Source organism: Pleurodeles waltl, chromosome 6, assembly GCF_031143425.1.
Source record: "Pleurodeles waltl isolate 20211129_DDA chromosome 6, aPleWal1.hap1.20221129, whole genome shotgun sequence".
NCBI classification, from domain to species: Eukaryota; Metazoa; Chordata; class Amphibia; order Caudata; family Salamandridae; genus Pleurodeles; species Pleurodeles waltl.
The window spans coordinates 1547556335-1547583200 of NC_090445.1; the positions used below are offsets into that span (position 1 = coordinate 1547556335).

Sequence of the window (26866 nt, forward strand, 5' to 3'; positions counted from 1 at the left end):
CTACTATACTTTCTTCCGCAGGCACTGTAAGGTCTCTGCAAGGCTGCGTGAACACCCACTGCACTACCTGTCTCATTGCCTTGTTTTGTAGAACACACTTAAGTATAATTTACACAAAATCGGCTTTACCTGTTACTTGTCTGGTACAAGCTTGATATTTCACCTCTCAAATGTGTGTTTAGGGCCAAGTCGTCTACAGCCCTCCTTGCCATTCTACATCTATCCAGTGCCTGATAATGATCAGGATATTCAGAACATTTAGATCCAGTGGCCGGAGCAACAGGGCTGTTCTTTAGTCTGCTGCAAGCTTATGCTCAGAAAATGTTTGAAAGGTGCAAGCATGCAGCAGCGTAAGTGACAATACAGATCAAGAATAAAATATGTAAGCCTATAACAAATTTAGTAAACATGTTTGTTAATGTATTAACTGATAACCACAAAACAAGCTGAAAGAAGGATATTGCGAAAATTGGAGAAAAATAAGGTTAGTAATTTCTAATGAGTAAAAATGGCAGCAACCGTTGATAATGTAGGTTGCTAAGTAAATCAATAAAAGCCTATGGAAATATAAGAAAATAGTGAAATGAGGATGGCCTAGGTGAACATTAATATGAACTGTAAGCACCTGCAGTCAGATAAAGATAGTGCATCAGGCCAGACAAGAAACCTTAATCTTGAACTGAAGTGACTTTTCTGGAGCAAAAATTATAGCAATGGCCAGGATGAAAAACTGTATCCATGTGACAATTTTTTTGTTTTTTATTGTTAATTGCTATTGTTATTAACATGACAAATCAATACAATTCTCGTTTCTGACATAGCAGAATATTGCAACAGTTATACTTTTTGTGAGCCCTTATATGTTGTCAGCAAGGGCACTCTCGCTGGCCACTGACGCCTGGGGTTGGCGCGTCGGTTACCCGGAGATGTGTATCATAGCTTGTATCTATTAATGTCTATAGAGGCTGCGATCCCAGCAGTTTGCATAGTGGACGGATAGTCATTCATGTCCAAATACATATCACTGTTTGTCTGATCACCCTGCCGCTTCATTGCGTGACAGTAAAAGTAGCCATTTGTTTGTGCATCAGTGCAGATTCTAAGATAGTAATAAGTAAAACAGTAACATGTAACAACAAAGGAGTACAATAGAGTTATGAGTCTGGTATAAATGCTTCAATGCGTCCACCTGTTAGGAATTCCCCGAATAGCGTACAGAAATATCTGCCCATGCAACGACCAACTTGTGTCCAAATATATCACATCATCGCTGGGTAAACCTATCTTTTGGGTATTAAAGTGCAGCGATTGAGGGGTACACCAGTTACTTTAGCAGGATATCACCTGTGGCTCATGATCACTAGGTGACTGTGAGTAATTCAGTTGTCTCAACTAGGCCAGAGTCTATCTCCGGGGCCCGCAAGGTTGTCAGCATCTCGTCCCAACTGGCCGAGATGGGGTACCTACGCAGACCAAGTACATCCTCTTGCCTCAGGGCCACCCCCTCAGCCTCCGCCCAAGTCAAAAAGGAGCGCCTCCATGCCGACACAGTCGGCGCTTCAGCAGCCTTCCATCTCCGGGTGATCGGCTGTTATAAACCCCAGGTCCAAGAATCGTGTTGTAGCCCTGTGGTGCGGGCCTCTAGAAAACAGGCCCAACACACAGCTTTCCCATATAGGTGACAGTGTGCACAATGTGCATGCTGATAGACAAGCAATAATAGCTCCTCAGTAACTGTGCAAAAGGGAACAAGACCACAACATGTGTAGGGTATCTGCGTTCAAATTATTGCAACAGGGGCAGGCTGCATCACATCAAAGAAAATATCTGTTAATGCGGGCTGGTGTAAGATATGCCCTGTGAATAATGTAAAATTGTTTAAGTCGAAATCTGGAGTTGCAGGGGATTGTTATGTGGCTAGACAGGACAGATTTCCATTGTGTGTTTGTGAAGGGTGTGCCAGAGTCCCCCTCCCAGGCAGTACGTAGCGCTACATAATCATGTTGTGTATGAGTCCGAAGTGCGTCTGTGAACCACTTGATCTAATGTTTGCCCTGCCCCATGAACTGCATGTATTGTACTAGCAAATGAGTTGGAGGGGCAGTCAATAGGTCCCCCCATCTGCTTGGCAGTGACCTCACTAAGGAATTATATAACAGAAAATGCCCCGCTGGAAGGCCCGCTTCTGCAGCCAGGGTAGAAAACAGAATCAGCTTGCCATCGCTGTACAGGTCGCCCAGTGTGTGTAATTCTATGCGGTCACCGCCATTTGGCCGCTCCGCGGTCAAAAGACCGCGGAGGCCATTCTGGCTTTCCCGCTGGGCCGGCGGGCGCCCGCCAAAGGAGCGCCCGCCGGCCCAGCGGGAAAGGCCCTGCAACATAGAAGCCGGCTCCGAATGGAGCCGGCGGTGTTGCAGGGGTGCGACGGGTGCAGTTACACCCGTCGCGATTTTCACTGTCTGCTATGCAGACAGTGAAAATCATGCTGGGGCCCTGTTACGGGGCCCCTGCACTGCCCATGCCAGTGGCATGGGCAGTGCAGGGGCCCCCAGGGGCCCCACGACTCCCGTTCCCGCCATCCTGTTACTGGCGGTGGGAAGGGGGTCGGAATCCCCATGCTTGCAGCGCCGCCATGGAGGATTCTCCCAGCCGGGGGTAATCCGGCGGGAAACCGCCGGACCCGGCTGGGCGACCGCGGCTTTACAGCCGCGGTTGGAATGCCAGATGAAGCACCGCCAGCCTGTTGGCAGTGCTTCCGGCGACCGCCAGGGTTGGAATGAGGGCCATAGTGTGGGAGAATGGAGAAATAGTATAAAAGGCGCAGTAGCACAATCATTTTCAAAAGTGCAACCCTGCCTGCAACCGACAGCGGCAGCACCTGCCAAAAGGTCATTTGGGAGCAGATGGACGCCATTGCCTTCCCAAGAATCCCGTTGCGCTGGTCCTCCTTCCGGTGATATATGTGAATGCCCAAATATCTGAACGGGTGTGGCTGCCAAGGTACATCTATGCCAGCAAGGCGCAACCGCGGGTTCGGGAGATCTGGGTCGAAGGGGAAGAGGCATGATTTCGCCCAGTTAACGTGCAGTCCTGAGAGAGTCGCAAAACGCTGTAATATAACCCCGACCACCGGCGGGACATTGGTGATGTCTCTGAAGTGCAACAGGAGGTCGTCAGCATATAGTGATACGGTATGTAGACCGTCACCGAGCGCGACACTCTAGTGGGGACCTCCGTCGCGTAATTCCACAGCCAATGGCTCCATCGCGATGGAGAACAGCAAAGGGAAAGGGGGCAACCCCGCCTCGTGTGTCTGCGCACCTCAACTGGTCCCGAAATGCTCCCACCCATCTTGACCCGGACTGTGGGGGCAGTGTATAGCAACTTAACCATATGTAAGAAACGTGGACCAAAGCCAAACGGTTGCAAAACTTCGAAAAGGTACGGCCATTCCAGGGAATCTAAAGCCTTTTCCAGATCAAGAACCAAGCATCCCACCAGTGGCCAGTCACTTGTCAAGTATTGCATAACACGGAATAAGCGCCTGATATTATGTGAAGTGTCCCGTGCGGGCACAAATCCGTTTTGATCGGTGTGGACCAGGTCTGAGACCATGGGCGCTAGACGCATCATCAGTATTTTGGCCAGTATTTTATAGTCTGTGTTGAGCATCGCCAACGGTCTATAGGAGCCAAGTTCTGATTGGTCCTTGCCTGGCTTAGGAAGTGAAACCAGCAGTGCCTCATTCTGGGACACCGATAGGGCCCCTCCCTGTATAGATTCCTCATATAAACGGAGGAGATGAGGCGCAAGGGTCAAAGAGAAGGTCTTATAAAAGTCAGCCGGAGTGCCATCCGGGCCAGGAGTTCTACCTGTTGATAGATCAAGAATGCTGCTCTGGATTTCCGAGAGCTCCAGCGGCTCCTCCAGTGCCTCGCGGTGGGCACCCCTCAGGCGGGGCAAGGTGATTGAGGAGAATAAATCCTCGCAGGCCTTGGTGGTTCGGGGTTGCAGCTGAACTGTAGAGCACCCTATAGTATTGTATGAATTCAGAATGAATCTCTGTGGGAGTATGGAGCATCCTCCCAGTCAGTGAGCGGATTTCCGTAACCGAGCCCCGTTCTCGTTCGCACTGGGTCAGCCAGGCTAAAAGTGTGCCCGACTTGTCGGCAGAGGCGTGAGTGTAGCCGAATGAGCAGCATAATTTAAGCAGCGTAACCGCTCCAAAAGGAATAGATGATCAGCTCGGGTGGACAACAGTCGCGTCGTCCCTGTGGGGTTTTGAGTGGCCTCCTGCTCTAGGTGTAGCAATGTCTGTTCCACCAGCGTGAGATCATTTTCAATAGAACGGCAGAGGTTCCATTGTGTTCCCATGCAGTGGCCTCTAACAAAGACCTTAAATGCATCCCACTTGATCAGACCGGAGGACGCCGTACCTTTGTTATGTTCAAAGTATTCGGGAATCGCCCTATCTAATTACGCTCTGAACGCTGTGTCCTCCAGGAGTTCAGGCCGGAGCCTCCAGGTGGGAACACTTGAGGGAGAGGTATCCCACCCTAGAAGCATGAGCTGTGGGCTGTGATCTGAGTGTGTGCGACCCACGTAGTCGATCTCCAATACTGCAGGGTAAAAATTATCTGTACATAGTAATCTGTCAAGACGCACATGCAGGCGATGGGGGGGGGGGGATTAATGAGAACAGACTTTGTCGGTGTTGTTACAATGGCGCCATATGTCTAGGAGGTGCCAGTTCTGAATCCAGGCGTTCAACGCACGTGGAGCAACCATGGTGGACGCCGCAGGTAATGGAGGAAAGGATCGATCTAAGTCAGGGTCCAATACACAGTTGGAGTCCCCCCCCCCCCCCAATAACCAAGGATAATCACTCCATCCCGATAGTTGATTGGACAGGGAGCGGAGAAAGGAGGCCTGATCCGAGTTCGGTGCGTATATGGAGCCCAGCGCCAAGGCTCGGCCTGCAAGTTGCGTCCGTACCAAGGCATAGGGCCCCTGTTCGTCAACAATTTGGTCCTCTGGCACAAAGGGGATGCCCGGCCTGATCCAAACCAAAGCACCTCTGGCATAGGAGGAGTAACCTGTTGCGTATAACTGTCCCCTCCATCGTCCCTGCAGGCAAGACACTTCAGGTTGCGCTAAATGTGTTTCCAGTAAGAAAGCTATGTGTACTGAGTGTCTTTTTAGATAGGAATATACGGAATATCTGCGCCAGGGCGTGTGTATGCCGCGCACATTCCATGTAAGTGCAGTGTGTGTGTTCATGGTGGGTCATGACAGTAGTAGCAGTTAATCAACTGTGTGCGTCGTGCATGTAAGGCCGTGTGGATAATAGCGGGGTTCCAGTAGACTGGCAGGCTAGGAAGGTTCAGATTCCATTTCAATACTAATAAACAAAATTCCATTAGAGCAGAGGGACAACCGGTATCTGCCCAAACCAAATAACCTATAAGTTCAACAAAACAAATATATACAACAATTCTCCACTAGAAGGAGAGTGGGGTAGGCACGGTAACTTGGAGGCGGCTGTGGAGTATAGCGAGCACCCCAGAAAACATGGGTGTGGGGGTACCAATGGAATTTGACACATGGGGAATACGAGAGCGTGTAGAGGCATTAGGGGGGGGCTCCCGCGGGTGTCTCAGCGCACCTGGAACTGCTCCATAATAGTCAAAGTCATCGTCAGCGCACGGAGCAGGCAACACAGGACCCACTTCCGGGTACAATGAACACTGTCGTTGAGGGGGAGAGCCTTTTGGGGGAAAGATCCTTTCAGGATACCACTGATGGAGCAGAGATGGTGTAAAGGTGTTAGAAAAGGTCATCCGCCGTCCAGGGTGTCACCCCTAAGCGCGTTGGGGACCCCATCCCAGAAAAATGTTCAAGAGAGGAAAGTTCCTCACTGTTGGTTTGTGAGAGTTCAGTTTCCACTTCCGAAACAACCTGGAGTACATTAATGGCTGCTGCCGACTGCAGTGCACCTCGTCGCTCCTGTATGATCTGCTCCAGGTCATAGATGTGCTTTGCTTTACCCGGGGTGGCAGTGCGTGTTCTGCGGCTGCGTCTTCCGTGGGAGCGGTGATCCCACGTTGATGGCGTGCTCTTTTCCGGATCGCGTCCACTGACACAGCCAGTGGACTCCAGCCATTCCCACGCCGATTCCGGTGTAGTGAAAAAATAGGATTTGGTCTCAGTTGTTATGCGGAGTTTGGCCGGGAATAGAAGAGAATATGCAAGATTGAGGGCCCGAAGTTTACGTTTTAAAGGCAAATATGAGGCGAGCTCTCTCTGCACTGCCAACGTATAGTCAGGGAACAGCATGACTTGGGCGTTATCCACTCAGAATGGGGGGTGATGTCCTGACCGCCTGGAGGATAACATCCCTGTCTGCATAGTGAAGTAAATGGAGTAAGACAGGGGGAGGTCCGCTCCCTGGAGGCCGTGATCTGACAGGAACCCTGTGTGCGCGCTCCACCGAAAAGAAGGGCGTCAGGGAGCCCCCCGGTACCAGTTCCCGCAGCCAAGACTCAGAATAGGCGACCGCGTCGCTGCCCTCCACGCCCTCCGGAAGGCCAATGACTTGAATGTTGTTTCTACGGGTGCGGCCCTCGGCATCCAGCCCTTCTATGTGGGTCAGGGCATCCTGTAGCGAAGACTCCAGACGATGCGTTGTGGAAGCCAGCTCGTCAAGGCGGCCCTCAAGTGTATATGTCCTGTCCGATAGTTTGCGGTGGTCTGCATATAGCAGGGTAAGGTCACTGGTCACCCTATCTATCTTTCCCTCCAGGGAGGTACGGGCTTGTTCCAGTGAATTGCCTATGCGCTCCACCACCGCCAGCACGGCATCCAGTTTTTGGCTGTCTTGGGGTGAGTTGTCCAGCAAGGATTTAACTCCGGCTCCAGAGCGAAGGTGGCCTGCTCCCGCCATATTTGTGCCAAGAACTTGACTCGCGTCTTTGCAGGGTGTCACCATGTGCACAAGTCTGGTTTCAGCAGATTTGATGGGAAGGGGCCCGCTTGCACGCACCGCTCAGGAAAGCGTGCCTGGCAGCACGAGCAGCCCCGATTTTCACCTCACATGTGTCGCCAAATAGGGCAATGTCAGTGTAGGCTGGTGCCACTCCGGGGGGTCCACCAACAAGTTGTAGTGTGTTCTTGTGTCTTCCAGCAAACGCAAGGCTTCTGTTCCCCGGCCCGCAAGGTTACCGTAAGTGCCCAGGAGGCCGATAAGAAGGTGCCCCCAGGACACAGCTGTTGGCAAGGTCCAGCGTCACCTCGAGGTAAGAGGATCAGTCAGGCCCACTTGCATGCGCATCAGGCGAGGTATGGCGCAGCAGCACGAGCAGCCGTGCCGCCCTGCGTGGCGATGTCCCCGCAGGCGCTCAGCTCAGGGGTCCTCCACGTGGGTCTGTGTCAGGGCCCGCCGGCGGCCGCAAGACACCCAGGGGATGCAGGGGCAGGCCGCCCCACACTTATCTCATTTGTAGGGCCGCAGCAGGCCCCAGGGCCACCCCAGCCGTCAGAGGGCGGAACCGGCAGAGGACGCGTCAGTGCACTTGGGTCGGGCACACATCCGAGGTCGGCGTTCCTTTCGGGCGTCACCTCCACCGCAGGCCGTACGCGGCCGCCGCACGTCTCCTCAGCGAGGTCCGCCCTCCACGCCTTTTCCAGGAAGGCCGCTACTGTCTGTCCCACACGCAATAATACCGCTCACGCAGCGGTCGCGGCGTCCCCCACTGCCGCGATCAAAGCCATCGCCGCACTGGGGGTCCAACTCGGGAGGACACCAGGTACATGGCGCTCATTGGTCCCTCTTGCTGTCGTATTGCCAGATAAACCGGGATGAGTCGCTGAGCGAGATCAGTTTGCGTCTGCCATCTTGGCTCGCTAGCCACGCCCCCTGTATCCATGTGACTAATGACATCAAATTTGCAATGAAGACGAAAATCTAAGTCAAATCAGCTACAGGTAGCTGAAGGCGTCCAAAGTGAGCCATCGCACAACATAAGTTCTTCCAAGAGGTTTTGCTTTGTTAATTTATCTTATTTTAGCTCCACTCGGTACCCACAACAGGTAAACAGAGCAGAGCAGCAAAGGAACGTGACAAACAACTCTAGAAATATTTCACAATGGGTCTAAGCAAAGCCCAATGTAAAGAAATACAAAGTTGCTATTGGTGCTCTTCTAAGCCTCAAAGGCACCAATCATAATTTGGCCATAAGCAAATGTATTGTAAAATTTAAAATTAAATGACCTCCGGAACGTCTACCCAGATTCACTTTCAGGTCCCTCATATTTTATGTGCAATTTTCTAGAGTTCCAAGGTCAAAGAAATCTCACCTTGTGGTTATGAGCTTCTGTCTCTATCTCTTTGTCCCACACCTGCCAGAACATCAGTGATCCCATGTGCTTTGGTCCATTGGAAAGACCCTACTGCTGGGCATGCAGCCAGCAAGCCTGGCTTAGCCCCAGAATGAGAAAAAGGTTCTCGGCCCCTTCTTTTGTATGATAGTGCATTACTAGCCCAATTCCCAAATTGTGAACAAATATAGGACCATTAAATAGTGCTGTACAAGTATTACTGAGTAAGAATATCTAATATATGAGTTTTGATCTAAATTACATATTGTTATGAACTTAGATAACTGAAAGACAATACTTTATAAAAACAGAAATCTTACGGGGAGTGAGCTACATCACATATAGTGTGATTTTATAAACCAAATCAGTATGATTGCTGAATAGGTCGTAAGCCATTTATATTGTCAAAGAATTTTGATGTACAATAGCATTGGTTGCCTCTTCCAATTTTTCTTTCAATATCCAAGATCATCATCAGATTGCCATACATGTATCAACAAATGCAGTATCATTTTTGGATCCGGCTGAGTTTCTATGTTTAAGCAATATAATTATGTTATCAACCGTATGCTTTTGTTTCTCGAGATCTGACTCCACATCCACAATTGGCATTTTCATTATGCCATTTGATGCCACATATCTCTCTGTGAGACAAACTGATTCTGAGGTTTTGTATTATATATCTGCATGGCCCACCCCGAAGGTCTGTGGTCACATCTGGACAGAGAACAGGTTTCCAAAATGTTATAGAGGTCCTAAACTTCGTGATAGTCCAAATTAGAAAAGAAGCCTCACACCTTCAATTGTGAGCCAGTTAATTTTTCCTAGGTGAACCCTTACTGGTTGGTCTTCCCCAATTCTCACTGAGTTCAGTAATTATTGCATTTGTTCCACTGTCTGAGGCTTCTCGTTAGCACAATGAACTACTTACTCTAGCTCCTTGCCCAGTGATCTTGTCAGCTCCCGCACTTGCAGCTTCCTTTGGACATCTGACATCTCTCCAGTGTACTCAAATTCTGAACTGTAGTGCCAGTCACGGGTGCCGATTTTCCTGCTGCACCATGTTTGAGCCCTCTATTTTGTGCAGCTCTTCCGTCACTGCCATGTGTGGTTAGGTCAGTCTCAGCACAAGGCTGCTGGCCAATCAGTGTTCGCTCCTTCTGATGTGATGCCCCTCTTCATGGATCTTCTCGTCTCCCCTCAATTTGGGAGATTCCTGGACCAGATGCAATAAGGAGACCTTGTCTCTTGGCTTGGCATAGAAGGAGGCAACTAACTAATTGACTTCCATTATCAGCCATACTATGCTTGATTAATTTGGACAGTGCAATATCAACCATGCCATACTAGAAGCATGCCTACTCAGAATACAGTAGAAGCATGAGGTTTTCAAAGGGACTGTTGCTTTTACAGCAAAATTACCCTTCCTTCAAATAAAATTAGGTTGTCTATTCTTAGTGCTATCATCCTCAAAACCATTATTTGTTTTCATCTCCTATGAAGAAGCCACGCTTCTATGTTCAAATCACTCTGAGAAGAGGCCACTCATAACTCTTCTCTGCATTGTTAATGCCAATCTAAGACAAGGAAAATTCCTAAGCGCCCTTAAGATTGGGTTGATTCTTGCCCTGCTAAAGAAATCCTCTGTGGAACAAGCCAACTTCACCAACTTGCAGCCTTTAGTCCACCTTCCATTCAAAGGAAAAATCATTGTAAAAGCAGTCAACACCCAGCTACAGGACCACATCAGCAAGATTAATCTACTACAGAACTACCAGTCATGCATCAGAGCATGCTGCAGCAATACTGCAAGTATTCAACGGCAATTGTCTCCTCAACAGCAAGACATTTTGGTCCTGTTTGACATTTATGCATCCTTTGACAAAGTCTACCACTTAACTCTGCTTAACACCTTAAAACAATGCATGAGATTTTCAGATCCCATCTTGAAATGGTTCATATCCCACTTCATGAACTGGCACCAACTTGTGCAAATTTCTACAATATCATGGGAATTCCTTGTCTCCTGCGGAGTAACCTAGTGGTTCATCATTCCTCCAATCTTCTGGAACCTCTCGGATCCATTTTTGAAGACAGCAACCTCAAGATCCATCAATATACAGATGATACCCAGATCTACCTAAAAATAGCTCCACCCACCTACATACAAATACCTAAATCCTGCCTGAAACGCATCCATTCTTGAATATGAACTAATTTCCTGATGCTAAATTGCTTAGAGGCTAACTTCCTCCTGTCTGGCAAAAGCACCAAACAACCCCAGATTCTCCCCTGGTTGGTTTTATAATCAAAAAAACATATCACACTTCATTCCTCCAGCTGACAGACCATGCAAAATCTCTTAGTTGACCCTTGATACTGACCTCTTATTGAAGCAACAGATTGCATGGAAGGTGGTTCCAATGCTTCCTCTTGAAGAAAGTTAAAAAATGTTTTCAGGGAGATGACTTTAGGACAACATTACAAGCATTAGTCCTCATGCATCTGGATGTAGGCAACGCCCTGGTCATCTGTCTCCACTACACTGTCCTAGCACCCTGCAAGCCATCCCAGAAAGGGCTCTAAGACATTTAGCATCATCCCCACATTAAAAGACCTACACTGGCAGTCACTTCCAGACGGATAATCTTGAAGATGTGCCTTATCACTTATAAAGCCTTCAACAAGACTCCAGCTTGTCTTGCAATCAAACTAACCATGTTTGGTGTTGCTTTTGAGCTACGTTTTGGTTCCTTATATACCAACACATACATACAAGTAGTGTGAATAGGTTAGAGATGAGAGTTAATTAAAAACTTATGTAAGGATAACTTTACAAATGGGGATGGGGTTGGTGGGTTCTCCCAACCATGACAATGTAGTGTCCCGAGATGTATTGAAAGGGTGGTGGGGGGGCTATAGTGTACAACAATCTAGTTTCACGTGATATAGTAGTAAATAATCCCATCCAAAATAACAATGGTTCCTGTGATCATCACACCAGCAGGTTCTTGAGAAAGTAAAAACATGGTAAATAAAAAGAACTCATTACCAGTAGTTGAACAACCACAGCAATAAATGTTTGTGCACCTATTTCGCAGGTTTTAACTCCACTCAAGTAGCTTTACCATTTACAAGATCAGTTTCTGCTGTACTCATAATCCTTATTGGGGGGAAACTAGTTTCTGTGGGAATTATGTAAAGGAGGGCCAGAGAATGACAAGCACTTTAATACCTAAGTGCAGACAGTCAGATAAGATAGTGAACTAAGCTGAGTGATGATGGTTATCTTCAGGCTTGGTCACAAACTGGAGCCAAGACTTCATTTGTTTGAAGTGTAAAATGCATAATTGATGAGGGCTCAAAAGGGATAAACAGCCTATTTGAATGATCTCTGTGAAGAAGAAAGACAAAAACAAAAACGCCACTGGGTGACATAGGTGTCCCGTGGAAGACAATGCTTAACACAACCTTCGAAGATGCTCTGAGAGCTTTTCTCAGTCAGTTCTCATTGGAAATTTGGCAGACTGATTCTGTAGGAGGCTGGCCTGGCTTGTAGTGGGTACCAAGGGGTACTTACACTCTGCACCAGGTCCAGTTATCCCTTATTAGTGTAGAAGAGGTGTTCTAGCAGCTTAGGCTGATAGAAAAGGTAGCTTAGCAGAGCAGCTTAGGCTGAACTAGGAGACATGCAAAGCTCCCACTATACCACTGGTGTCATATGCACAATATCATAAGAAAACACAATACACAGATATACTAAAAATAAAGGTACTTTATTTTTATGACAATATGCCAAAAGTATCTCAGTGAGTACCCTCAGTATGAGGATAGCAAATATACACAAGATATATGTACACAATACCAAAAATATGCAGTAATAGCAATAGAAAGCAATGCAAGCAATGTACAGTCACAATAGATTGCAATGAGAGCACATAGGTATAGGGGCAACACAAACCATATACTCCAAAAGTGGAATGTGAACCACGAATGGACCCCAAACCTATGTGAGCTTGTAGAGGGTCGCTGGGACTGTAAGAAAACAGTGAGGATTAGAAAAATAGCCCACCCCAAGACCCTGAACAGTAGGTGTAAAGTGCACCTAAGCTCCCCAGAGAGCACAGAAGTCGTGATAGGGGAATTCTGCAAGGAAGACCAACACCAGCAATGCAACAACAATGGATTTCCGGACGAGAGTACCTGTGGAACAAGGGGACCAAGTCCAAGAGTCGCGACAAAGTCGAGATTGGGCAGGTGCCCAGGAAATGCCAGCTGAGGGTGCAAAGAAGCTGCCACCGGATGGTAGAAGCTGTGAATTCTGCAAGAACGAAGAGGACTAGGAACTTCCCCTTTGGAGGATGGATGTCCCACGTCGTGAAGAAGCTTGCAGAGGTGTTCCCACGCAGAAAGACCGCAAACAAGCCTTGCTAGCTGCAAGGGTCGCGGTTAGGGTTTTTGGATGCTGCTGTGGCCCAGGAGGGACCAGGATGTCACCAATTGCGTGAGGACACAGAGGGGGCGCCCAGCAAGACAAGGAGCCCTCACAGAAGCAGGCAGCTCCTGCAGAAGTGCCGGAACAGGCACTACGAAGAGGAGTGAACCGGAGCTCACCCGAAGTCACAAAAGGAGATCCCACGATGCCAGAGGACAACTCAGGAGGTTGTGCACTGCAGGTTAGAGTGTCTGGGACCCAGGCTTGGCTGTGCACAAAGGAAATCCTGGAAGAGTGCACAGTAGCCGGAGCAGCTGGAAATCACGCAGTACCCAGCAATGCAGTCTAGCGTGGTGAGGCAAGGACTTACCTCCACCAAACTTTGACTGAAGAGTCACTGGACTGTGGGAGTCACTTGGACAGAGTTGCTGAGTTCCAGGGACCACGCTCGTCGTGCTGAGAGGGGACCCAGAGGACCGGTGATGCAGTCTTTTGTTGCCTGCGGTTGCAGGGGGAAGATTCCGTTGACCCACAGGAGATTTCTTCGGAGCTTCTAGTGCAGAGAGGAGGCAGACTACCCCCACAGCATGCACCACCAGGAAAACAGTCGAGAAGGCGGCTGGATCAGCGATACAAGGTTGCAGTAGTCGTCTTTGCTACTTTGTTGCGGTTTTGCAGGCGTCCAGAGCAGTCAGCGGTCGATTCCTTGGCAGAAGGTGAAGAGAGAGATGCAGAGGAACTCTGATGAGCTCTTGCATTCGTTATCTAAATAATTCCCCCAAACAGAGACCCTAAATAGCCAGAAAAGGAGGTTTGGCTACCTAGGAAGGAGGATAGGCTAGCAATACAGGTAAGAGCCTATCAGAAGGATTCTCTGACGTCACCTGCTGACACTGACCACTCAGAGCAGTCCAGTGTGCCAGCAGCACCTCTGTTTCCCAGATGGCAGAGGTCTGGAGCACACTGGAGGAGCTCTGGGCACCTCCCAGGGGAGGTGCAGGTCAGGGGAGTGGTCACTCCCCTTTCCTTTGTCCAGTTTCGCGCCAGAGCAGGGCTGGGGGATCCCTGAACCGGTGTAGACTGGCTTATGCAGAGATGGGCACCATCTGTGCCCATCAAAGCATTTCCAGAGGCTGGGGGAGGCTACTCCTCCCCAGCCCTGACACCTTTTTCCAAAGGGAGAGGGTGTAATGCCAGAATGGCATTGGGGTGACAATTCCATGATCTTAGACATGTTACATGGCCATGTTCGGAGTTACCATTGTGACGCGTGTAATGGTGTCCCCGCACTCACAAAGTCCGGGGAATTTGCCCTGAACAATGTGGGGGCACCTTGGCTAGTGCCAGGGCGCCCACACACTAAGTAACTTAGCACCCAACCTTTACCAGGTAAAGGTTAGACTTATAGGTGACTTATAAGTTACTTAAGTGCAGTGGTAAATGGCTGTGAAATAACGTGGACGTTATTTCACTCAGGCTGCAGTGGCAGGCCTGTGTAAGAATTGTCAGAGCTCCCTATGGGTGGCAAAAGAAATGCTGCAGCCCATAGGGATCTCCTGGAACCCTAATACCCTGGGTACCTCAGTACCATATACTAGGGAATTATAAGGGTGTTCCAGTATGCCAATGTGAATTGGTGAAATTGGTCACTAGCCTGTTAGTGACAATTTGGAAAGAGAGAGCATAACCACTGAGGTTCTGGTTAGCAGAGCCTCAGTGAGACAGTTAGGCATCACACAGGGAACACATACATATAGGCCACAAACTTATGAGCACTGGGGTCCTGGCTAGCAGGGTCCCAGTGACCCATAACAAACATACTGGAAACATAGTGTTTTCACTATGAGCACTGGGCCCTGGCTAGCAGGATTCCAGTGAGACAGTGAAAACACCCTGACATATACTCACAAACAGGCCAAAAGTGGCAGAAGTAGGAAAGGAGCAAATAGCACCCCATGCATTTTAGTTTTAGAAAGGGTCATTGGAGTCCTTGTGGGTCCTTGCTATTCACTGCTACAAGGCCACTTCGGGGCATCAAGAAACACAAGGCTCCTGTAAACAGTGGCAGTTGGGAAGCTGTTTTGTCCAACTTTGGCATTCAGGATTCAGTCCAAATAGCCTTCTGATGTACAAAACAGTTTTTTTCTTCTTATCAGGAGCTAGGAAGATTTGCAGAATATGTGCAAAGCTTGGTGGGCTACAGCATTCAGGGATGTGGAATTCCTATGAGAACTCTCTGCAGTTGAGGTAATTTGTGTGCCCGTATGTTAATGCTGTTCAAACTTGTATTTATGGTATTAATGAAAAGCCTTTATTATTAGGGAGAGTGCTGTAAATAAATGTTTTAAGGTCGCACTGCACTACTGACAGAGGTTCCATTAAAATAAAGTGTAAACATGTTTGAAAAGTTTACCAATATGAGGCTAAACATAATGCTCCCAGAATGCTCTCTGATTAGATGCAAATGTTTGCAGGCAGAAGCTTGTAAGCAAGAGTGATGATTCTTTGCTTTCAAAATAAAATGTTCAGAAAAACAATGTGAGTAGTAAAAAAAACGTTTTTCGCTACAATAACATTTCAGGTGTTATTTCTTTGGAGCGTCATTTAGTAAAATGTGTTGATGCATGCTAATATTTCCCAAAAAATATTCCTAATGGAAAATCAGTGTAACCGTTTTCAGCAAGATTATGGAAAGCATGAAAATGAACAAGCACTGGCAAAGCCAACCGATCTGACATTTTTTGTGAGTTTGGAGAGTGGCCCTCCATGTTCTTTGCAGGGGGGCCCCCTCCAGTTTTGTTACACCACTGATAGCCACAGTAGCTCCTGGCACTGAACCAAACTACGTTGTGTGCCAATATGCTCCTTGTAGAAGTGCGGAATGCGATCACTAACAGTAAAGCCAGTGGATTGAGAGAGAAATAGAAGTTTATTTAAAACAAATGTCTGTCTTAATGCCAGACCTAATTAGGGACCGAATTGTTTAAAAAAAAAGTCACAAAAGTGTACCCATAGTATATGTCATTGAATTAGTGGCTTTCATGAATTCACAGAACTTACAGAAGTAGACCAGTAAATGGTACTCCTAGAAAATATTTGTGAACTCTCTTTTGGCAGGAGCAAATCATGCATGTGTAGATTTTATCATGTGAACTCTATTGAGTGTTTACAAGTTCACTTTCCTTCCAACCAGTTTTTTCCCGATCCTGGAAGAACTACTTCTGCCATTGTCAGGAGTAAGTTCCCAACCATTCTCATTATGGGAAAAGATTAGAGAAGAGCTGGTGAAAATCCGTAAAACATGCAAGTTAGTAGGTTTGCAGACTCAAAGGCATTCCAGCCCTGGAACTATTGCTTACTGCTTCCTCCAGCCCCATTATATAGTTCTGTGGAAAGGTGGCAAAATAAGGAAATTGCTATAGCAGGGATTGAAATTGCAAGTATTCAAGCCCTACCATATTAGTAGCCCTAGCATAATCAAAGAGGCTATTATCAGAGCTCTTACATAATGAGATTGCTGCCATAATTTGTCATCGCACTACATGGCACTAAAGGGACAAGTAGATTTTTTTTTTACGGGACAAGAAGATTTAAGAAGCAACCTGGCCCATGTACAAGTAGATATTTTTTTTAATTCCACACCCCTGGGCAATGCATTAGGCCCAGGGTTACACCAAGGTGACGGCAGCACAGTCATGCGTGATTTACTTTCAGCATACTCAAATCTCAAGTGTAATTTCCTGGAATGCCAAGTTAAAAGCAAGCTCTGAAGTTGGTTAAGGACTCCTCTATTCCTATGTCTTAGGCCTCCTTGTAGAACAAAACTGATCCCATATGGCTGTGGTGACCTCTGAGCAGAGGGGGTAATCCCTCCAATTCCCTCATTAAGAGCTACAGACTCAATGGGGCTTCCAAGCACAGAAGAGAAAACCAGACCAGAAAAGAGGAAATTGGCAAAAAATAATATAGTCTTAACCAGTTCTCCTGACCCTGCATTTTATAAATTCTAGCAGTGATAAAAACAGTTATTCGTAATTTCACAAAATTATGTGTTGTTACCTATCCCCCATGGCCAACAGGTGGAGCCTTGAATATGATCTGACCCTTATTGGTAGCCCATGCAAATGACAAAGCACTGGTGTTGTATGGAATTTCCTGATCATATTTGTCTCACTGACATGCAGCTGAGAAAGCAAACCATGAAATAACTCTGGTCAGACCCAATACTGACACGAGTTACCATATACTCAGGTAACAAGAACATGCAAATCCTATGAAAAAAAATCAAGTAGTACAAAGATAAACTGAGAACTGCACTGGCTCAGACCTTCGTTGACAGTATAGCCTCCAGGCACAGTCGATTTATTGAGTATCCAGATACCATTGTGCCTGGAAGAGGCCATCAGAGACCCTGGCTTAGACACAGTGGGTAAAAAGGTTCTCATCTGCTTAATAAATGTCAAGAGTTATCTACTCAAAACCCCAAGGAGTGAACTGCACTGATATTATTATACAATTGAAACCAAAATACATAATTCATAATTTCTGTAAGTAAAGATCCTTAATTCTCAAAATATTACTAAAAAACACCACCCTAATGTTGACATGTGTACACATGAAGAGTCAATTTTGTAAACTTGATAGGTAGCGAGCTAAGGATCACGCCAGATATTATACCATTTTTGCACTTCCTTGTCCATAATCATAGCCACTGGAATTATGCGGCAGGAGAGTGCCAAAATATGCGGCAGGGCTGAGTAAATTATGCATCATGAAAAGGCAAATTATGCTACTCATTTTGTAACAGTATTACTACATGATTTCGTCATTTTTAAATTTGGTAATACTTTCTGGGCATTGGTTGCACCTTATTAGTACCAGTTTAATACCCAAATGTAGGAATAATCAACAGAAAGGCGACCAGTCGATCTTTACAGAGGGCCTTCCACTTCAAGGTCACACAAGTCATTGCAGTGTTAGTAACATTTGGGCCGTTTGAGCTAGAAACAATATTTTTAGTTGAAATCTGCAGGCTATTCGGCAGATGATGGATTGTGTGGCAAATGCAGCAAAACTATAATTATGCAAAAAAAATCGCTACAAAATCGCACAATTCTAGTAGCCCTGCCCATAATCCATCTAGTTCAGGTAACCTGTTCTGACCTCCTTGTATGAAACTTGTTCTTGAATTTCCAATCTCTCACTGTCACAGAATGGTGCTTTAGCACCTCTAGCTGTGCAAGCTGCCATGGCTGGAGGCACTACGAGCGCATAATTCCTTAAGGTGCTATGCAGCAAGGCGACATATTGAAATAAGATAAATGCGAGTCTGCGTCTGGCAGCTGCACAACTTAATGGTGCTGCAAGTAATTACTGAACAGACATTTCCCCTTAAATTCATTAGATGTTTTTGGCTGTTGTAATAATTTCCCTTGAACAAGGAGATTTTATAAGTAGTGCAAGTACATATGATTTTCTTTACTTAGAGTAACTTTAAGCTCCTGAAAAGTTAATGAACTATAGGGTGTTTTGATTTTAATTGTGGTAATGCGGAATGGAATGCATACAAAAAGAGATTGTGAGGATATTATTTACTCAAGGTAGTTTTTTTCTACACACGCGAACTAGCAGGTTGGGTAATGTCATTGAATCCTTCCTACTTGACATAACAGTATAGATTCTGTAGGTTAGTGATTCTGTGCCTGTTTTTAAATCATGTATTGAATTAATTGGCTTATAAATAAAAAATTCTTTGCATACCCTTTTTAACATGAGATTCTGTTCTGATGTATACAGGTCAACATAAGGGTGTTCTTTTTGGAGTAATATTTTAAGAATTAAAAATCTTTACTTGCAGTAAATATGAACTTTTTTGGTATTTAGGTTTAATTTGAATACATCCTCAGTGGCACGTGGATATCATTTATATGCCCAAGGGAATGTGTTTAAGGTACACTTTAAAACTGTACTTTTATTACCAGAACAATAATTCAGCATGTGCTAAAATATATTACTTTCTTTCAAGAAAGATCAGTGCAGCCCCTTGCGCAGTATTTGTGTACTCAGTGGGTTGGTGGAATTTCGTATAGTATTTTAGACGTTTTACAAAATTATGTTTGAAAGCTTAACCTTGCAAAAATAAAATATAATATTTGAGTATCAATCTAAGACCTCTATGACATGTAATTGTATAATGGTTCCTGTCAATATATAGAAGTTATGGATGATGGGCTTCTAGGCCTCCTAGGAACAATGGTTTTTACCTACGGACAATAGTATGGCAGCTGGCCATAAATAACATTTAGCTTCAGGTGGCCTAGGTTAGATTATTTTTTAAAGTAAATGTATATCTTCAAACTCAGGAGACACTTGGGTCGCTTTTGGATCAAGTTTGGATTTGGGTATTGAGAATTTATGGAAACACAAGCCATGCCCATAGCCTCACTTGCATTTCCTACACAGGAACCAGGTGTATCTTCGATACCTCAAATATAAGGCTTAGAAGAATCACCGTGGCTAAGCGATGCCTGCATAATTCTGCATGCTGAACTTGTGCTGAGCACAGACAAGATCTTGCAAATGCCCAGGGTGCTAATGACCATGTACGGACTGCTGTGAAGGTGGTTCCTGTTGCGATATGTGCCGTGTATCTCTTTTCCCCCACCTTCTGCTGCTGCAGCACGGCAAACACCACTTATGATCTTACAGTATGACTTGAGTGCATGCTGCTGATTATAGTCCAGATGCCTACTAACCCGCTTGCTGCCCATTTCCAAGGACTACTAGTCCTTGAGCATCTTCTGCCCCAATCATTTCCCTCTTCACTTTTTGGAGCACTAACATACTGCATGAATCTCCACTAAATAGGCTCATTTATGTTAAGCCTCCTCAGTTAAGTGCTCAGAGATGGTCCATTTCAATAGAAGTTTAACCACATTTAACCAGCTTATACTTTTATGTTTCCTTGATTTTAGTTCCAAGACTGTTTACATCTGTAAGTTTGTTCGAGGAGTGTTAACAGGACTTTCACTGCAGCTTGAACATAAGAGTTTTAGAATTTACTAGAACGTTGGCATTTTCTAGCTTACAAAAGCTTCAGAACTGTATGTGCTTAGATGATTTAATAATCACCCTATTTGGTTTGTCTATGAGTGTGTTGTGTGTTAGGCTAGTGCATGCTTCAAAGTAGCCACCGTCAGTATGTAAGCAACAAGACGTATGCATCAAACATTTTGCTTGTGCATATTTCTGGAGTTAGCCATGTATACAAGTGAATTCATTTTGTCAGTTTTAACAGAAGCACAGTGTAGTAGCCAAGAACGCAGTTTTTTGGGCTCACAATAAAAAGGGGATTCCATTCGGTTCACAACTTGCCTTCCTTTTTTTAATATCACAACTCCTTCTGTCATCAACACCCACCACCTCTCTGTGTCCTGTTTTAGCTTAAGTGTTAGGGATATCTATACCAGTACCTGGAGATCTTCTTCAGACAGAAGAATGATTTGGGATAAGTCACATTTCAGCTATGCAGCCAACTGCTTCCACCGTGGCATGTTTGGGGAGTCTAATTCATCCACAGCTGCTGAAGATACATGAGCTGTGTTCATGCCTTGAGAGGCACAGTCTTTATCTAGAGGTTTTGTGTTGAACACAGAGGAGGCACTCCAAACTTTCACTAAGGATTAGAGGTATGGTTGAACTAATGCAGTCAAGCACCTGCAAACAGGTAGAAAGGCCCTCGTCACTCTCTTTTGCGCTAGTACCTTTATACTCCTAAATGAATGCCGTTGTTACCAATACCAAACCTCACACAAATTAGGAAAGGAAAAAAAGAACAATAACGAGGCAATATGTGATCGGTTTAAGGGTTTATATGGTGTTTGGGCATTTGAGCAATTTATTTAAGTTTGTGATTGTGAAATTAACTATGGCTGTGGCACAAAGACAAAGAAGCTTGGCAGCACAAATCCAGCATAAACACTATCTTTAAAGGGGGCGGTATCAGCACTTTTGTGAAGTAGTGTTAACTGGACCTCAATTTTACATGTTTTTTTTTTTAAGTATTTGCGGGAATCAGCAAAATATGTAAATGAGCATCCCTGGACGACCTATTGACCTCTCTCTGCACAAAGAAAGTTCATAAACATTGTGAGTGAATTCTTCTAAGATAATGAAAACATTTTTCCTAACCTCTAACACAAAAACTAGGATCTCATAGAAAACTGAAAACATGGTTTCAAAGACTCGAGCTGTATTACAAAACATGTTGACAGTTGTGGAGCACCATGCAGAAAAACCGAGTGAAACACATTACTTTTATTTTCAGCTTCATAGTTAGACGCAAAGGATATCAGCAGTATGGCCTGATGGAATAGCTTGGGACTCGCATGTGCTCCGAGGAGGGAGCCTTCCACAGTGTCTAGAGAGAAAAAGCAAGTAACCGAGGGAAACTCCCCTCACAGTAAGCATGAACAAGATGGTCTAGGTACAAATCTTAAAGCATGTAGGAAGCTGGCTCTGTATATACTATATCAAAATGAGATATAGTGTGCACAGCGTCCAGGGGTTCCCTAGAGGCTTGACAGAGGCTGAAATAGATAAAACTATTGCTCGAATTGTGGTAGTGTGGTCGAGCAGTTAGGCTTATCAGAGGGTAGTGTTAAGCATTTGTTGTACCCATACAAGTGATAGAAGAAACACACACTAAATGACTTAACTCCAGACCAATAGGATTTTATATAGAAAAATATGTTTTGTTGATTTATTTGTAGAGCCACAAGATTCAGTTTGCAGGTAAGTACATAAAATGAAAAGGTACTTTGCATATATATATATATTCAGGACTTTGAATAGAATCGACAATGTGTACAGTTTTTCTTAAAATGGCAAAAAGCTATTTTAAAAGTGGACACTGCAACTTTCAACAGCTCCTGGGGGAAGAAAAGATAGTACAGTTTTACAGGTAAGTATTCAGCTTACAGTTCTTATCTCAGGGATTTAGGGAGTCCGTTGTTGGGGGTTAAAGCTAACCCCAAACACCCACCACTGGCAACATGGGGCCGGTCAGGTGCAAAGGTAAAAAAAGAACCAAATTAACGTGGGCCGCTATGGTGATAGGGGTACTCGGAATCTAGTCAGACAGCAGGTAAGCACCTGCCCTCGGAGGGCAGACCAGGGGGGTTTAGAACAGCACGGGAGGGGCCACAAGTAGGCACCAAAAACACACCCTCAGCGGCCCAGGGATGGCTGGATGCAGGGTGCAAATAGGACATCGGGTTTCCAATGCAGGTCTATGGGGAGACATACAAAAAAGGGTGTACACTGTCCCAAATGGAAAAATATAATCATTAGAGGAACATTAAAGTTCAGGAGCAAGAGCCCTCACACATCAGAGAGGATGTCATGCTTCATAATCGGGTAGCTCCTTGTCAGACCGGCGCTGCAATGTCTGACGGGCTCCCCGTAAGGGGTCTCTTTGCCGGAGATCTTTTAGGTAGCAGCCGTGGTAGCGGACACTACAAGACCTGGTGTTGCAGTCAGGCGCTAATCCTGGCAGGAGAGTGAAAGCTAAAATTGGTTCCCAGTCTTAATAGGAGCGAGTCAATTTAATTAATCAATGGAATAAGACCGGGACCAAGATTAAAAACAGAAGGAAAGTGTAAAATGAGGAATAATGCTCAACCACTTTCTGCATGGTGTTGAAGCTTAAGGAGATTATCGTCGGGCTCCTAGGACATGGTCAACATGTTTCGCGTACAGTGGTCTCACAAGATCCTATGACGCTTCTTCAGGACCAATACATAATAAGACTTCTCCTGTCTATATTACCGAAAGTTTGCAAAAATGTCAAACAAATCATATAGTCACTTACATTGAAGTTCACTAATTGTCAGAAACCTCTAATGGTCGCCCTAGAAAAATACAAACAAATCATTATGATCAAAACACATGGAAAAATAAGGAAGGACACCCGTGACACAACAGTGTGTAGTAACCAGTTGTGTAAAAACATAAGACAATATGCTTACCATCCCTTGGTACATGGGGGGCCCCTTGAGAAGTAGCATGCCGAAAGCGGTCACTACTAATAAAGTGGTAAAGCAGACACCATGAATGCAGTGTAATCAATCAGAACCAAAACAGTCACATTCACTACTAGAGGTCGGTTGGTTAAATTGATTATGAACATCAAGCACATTATTAGTCCATGTCACTTGGAAATTCATACACAGACTCGTCACTAGCATTTATGACATTTGTTGAAGGAAAACTGGGAGGAATAAAACAGTTTTACAACAGAAAATATTTCTAAAAAGGCTTGGTGAGTACTGTAGCAGAGTGTAATAGTCTGCGTGGTGATTTACAAAGGCAAAAACACACTGGCAAAGCGTGGTTATCCATAGAATATTAAGGGATTACCCCGACCTAAGTCTGTTAATATTTTGAGAGATGTCATTAGTTGAGCTCTATGGGGAGACCCCAGAGGTCACTCAGAGGCTGCAGGCAGGGTCGAGGGGGGGTGTCTCGGGCACACCACTGGTCGGATAAGAAGGAGGGCTGCCTACTGAACGATGAGGCACCAGGTGTCGGTTTCTCCAAGGCATGGGGGCTGCGGGTGCAGTGTGTCCTTTAGGCATTGGATATCTTTGTCCGGAGCTCTTGTGCGGGGGTGTGGTGTGGGGTCCTCGGCATTCCCTCTGCAGGTGTCGTTGTGGGGGGGTTTGAGTGGTCAACCCAGGCAAGGGTCTTGCTAGCAATCGCCTGGGGACCTTTTCTTGCTGGATGGACCACTGGGACAAGGGCCGTGGGCGTTGGGTGCCCAGGTGTCAGGAGTCACGCATCTGGAGTGATGTGGGAGTCCTTAGTTGTAAGTTTCTTTTAGTCAGAGCCGCTGTCCTCGTGAGTTCTTGGTCCTTTTGGGTGCAGGGCAGTCCTCTGCAGTTGGCAGAGGTTGCTGGGTCCGCCGGATGCATCGATGGTCTTCTTGCAGGTTCTTTGAAGCACAAGACAGGCCGGTAGGGCTGGGGCCAAAGCAGTTGCCTTCCTTCTTCTCTGCTGGGGTTTTAAGCTTAGCAGTCCTTCTTCTTCTTCTTGTAGGTTGCCAGGAATCTAGTAAGCTGGGTTCAGGGAGGCCCTTAAACCCTAGATTTAGGGGCATGTTAGAGGTCAGAAGTCAATGGCTGCTGTCCCTGAGGGTGGCTACACCCTCCTTGTGCCTCCTCCCTTTGGGGAGGGGTCACATTCCTATCCCTATTAGTCCTTGTCCTTCAAATCAAGATGGAGAATTCTACAGGGAGGAGGTCACCTCTGCTCTGGACACTCCTCCTTGTTTTCCCTAATTTTCCTGCCGGTTTTGCCACCAAATCTGGGGCTTTGTCCGGGGGGTGGGCATCTCCACTAGCTGGAGTGCCCTGGGGCACTGTAACCCGAGGCTTGAGCTCACCGCCAAGTGTTACAGTTCCTGCAGGGGGAGGTGTGAAGCACCTCCACCAAGGGCAGGCTTTGTTTCTGACCACAGAGTGCACAAAGGCACTCACCCCATGTGGTCAGAAACTTTTCTGAAAGTGGCAGGCTGGCACAGACCGGTCAGTCCTACACTAGTAGTTGGGCTAACATACAGGGGGCATCTCTAAGATGCCCTTTGTGTGCATTTTTCAATAAATCCCACACTGGCATTAGTGTTGTGCTGAGAAGTTTGATACCAAACTTCCCAGTATTCGGTATAGCCATTATGGAGCTGTGAAGTTCGTAATGACAAACTCCCAGACCATATACTCAATATGGCTACACTGCACTTACAATGTCTAAGAATGGACTTAAACACTGTAGGGGGTATTGCTCATGCAGCTATGCCCTCGTCTGTAGTATAGTAGGGCTATAAGGCCTGCTAGAGGGGTGACATACCTACGCCACAGGCAGTGGGCTGTGGTCATGGCACCCTGAGCGGAATGTCATTTCATCTTGGTCTTTTTCTCCCCACCAGCACCCACAAGCTACAAGGCAGTCTGCATGGGCTGAGTGAGGGGTCCCCTAGGGTGGCATAATACACTCTGCAGCCCTTAGAGACCTTCCCTGACCACAGGGGCCTTGGTACCATGGGTACCTTTTATCAGGGACGTAACTGCCTGCCAGGGCTGTGTCAATTGTGGAAACAAAGGTGCAGTTTTAGGGAAAGAAAACTGGTGCTAGGGAGTGGTTAGCAGGGTCCCAGCACACTTTCAGTCTAAGTTGGCATCAACACTATTCAAAAAGTGTGGAGGGAGGGTAACAATGCCAACAGTGGCACTTTCCTACAAGGCATCAGCAGTATCTCAGCCAAAAATATGATGCTTTCATCTATTGACAAGCAATCACATATGTACCAGGAGACATTGGTGTCCATGTCTGGTTTCCACTAAGAGCCACAAACTTGGTGTTCGAAGGTAAACACAGGAAGTAGTCTTCATCATCCACAATGGTGCCAATCTCCTCCAGTACCAAGGTGATAGGCTGTGATAAGGGCAGTAGCTCCAACACTGCAAGAAAGAAATACCAAACACAGTAAGTCGGTCAGACTGCACCTGAGAACATACACACATAGGAAGACAAAGAGGGCATACAAAAAGTACAGGCTGTGCTAGGCAGTGTTCTTGGACCAGAAGCAGGCACAAAGTACACAGTCCATGTTGCCGTACCCTATCTAGATCAGGCATTGTGTGGAAGGATATATATATAGAGGAGAAAAAAACACAGACAGCAAAGGCAGTTTAGTGGTTATGTAGACTAAGCTGAGACAGTCCAGAAATCTGCAGATAGAGCTGGCACAGTAAATGAAGATGCACACACAGCAAAGAAATGTCATGAGAAGATAAAACAGAACAGAGAACGTTTCTGAGGATGTGCAAAGCGAACCATTTGCAAAATAACTAACATGAAAGCTGAAGTACCACAACATGTTGGCCCTCATGACGTTTGCTGATACAGGGACAGCACAATATTCTGCTAAGAAAGCAAACACTACAAGCTCGAAAGTCAAACTAGACCTCCACAAATAAGGTGGTGCACACAACAAGAAAAAAATCTAGCAGCTTGGTATGGTTCTCCAGCTCACAGAAACACCTGATGAATATACCCTGAGGTGAGGGAAAGCTGTCGTTCTAAAACGTAAATAAAAAGCACTACAAGTCTTTTTCTTGTTCTCACTGGGGAGTTTTTACTCCTTCTTTAGAGTGAAGCCAACTTACTAGCGGATGTGGTAAGTAAAAACATCTATATGGCGACAAGACAGAGATAGTGTTATTTGGGAAAGCTCAGGATTGTTGATCTGATGATTGGTGGCAATTAGTACCAGGCTTCCCCCTCAACCTAAAGCGTTAGTCAAGAACCTGGGTATCTTTATTGATGATCGCCTATCCATGAAAGAGCAGTTCCTGTTCGGTCTATTGCTTATGCTGAAAAAGGTGTTTCAGTGGATTCCACTTCACACAAGAAAGACCCTTATTCAACCACTGGTAGTCATTTACCTGGATTATGCCAATGCCTTCTAGGCAGCAGCAAATTATTCTCTCTTAGCCAAACTGCAGGTGGTGTAGAACACTGCAGCCCATAGGACTACAACTTTCCCCCTTGGACTCCATCGCAACCTACGTTAACCCCCAATTTACAGTCTATCCTTTCCCTATTAACCTCTTGCTTGCTATATTAGGCACCAGGGATTTAATTTCAATTTTATTTTGGGGAGCGACCCCTTGGGCAAGCGTCGCTCCCCTGGGTGGCAATAATAAATCCTGGTTCAGCCCCCACTGAGGCAGATCGGTTGTTTTTTCGGCCGATCTGCCCCCAGGAGGGTGGGGTCGAAACCCACTAGACAACCAGGGATTTTTTGTTGAAGTATTTGGGCAGTGACCCCTTAGGCAAGGGTCACTGCCCCGGGGACAATATTTTTTGTATATGTTTCGCCTCCCCCCGGGGCTAGATCGTCCATGTTTTTGGTCGATCTCGCATCCAGGGGGGTCGAAACCCACTAGGCCCCAGGGATTGTGTGGTGTGTGTGTTTTGTGTCTTGGGGGAAAGGGT

General features: G+C 46.1%; 1 pseudogene; it reads right to left on the reverse strand.

Moving 5' to 3' along the window:
* Positions 1-26866, reverse strand: part of LOC138301789 (DNA fragmentation factor subunit alpha-like) — a 120743-nt pseudogene that overhangs the window by 78657 nt on the left and 15220 nt on the right.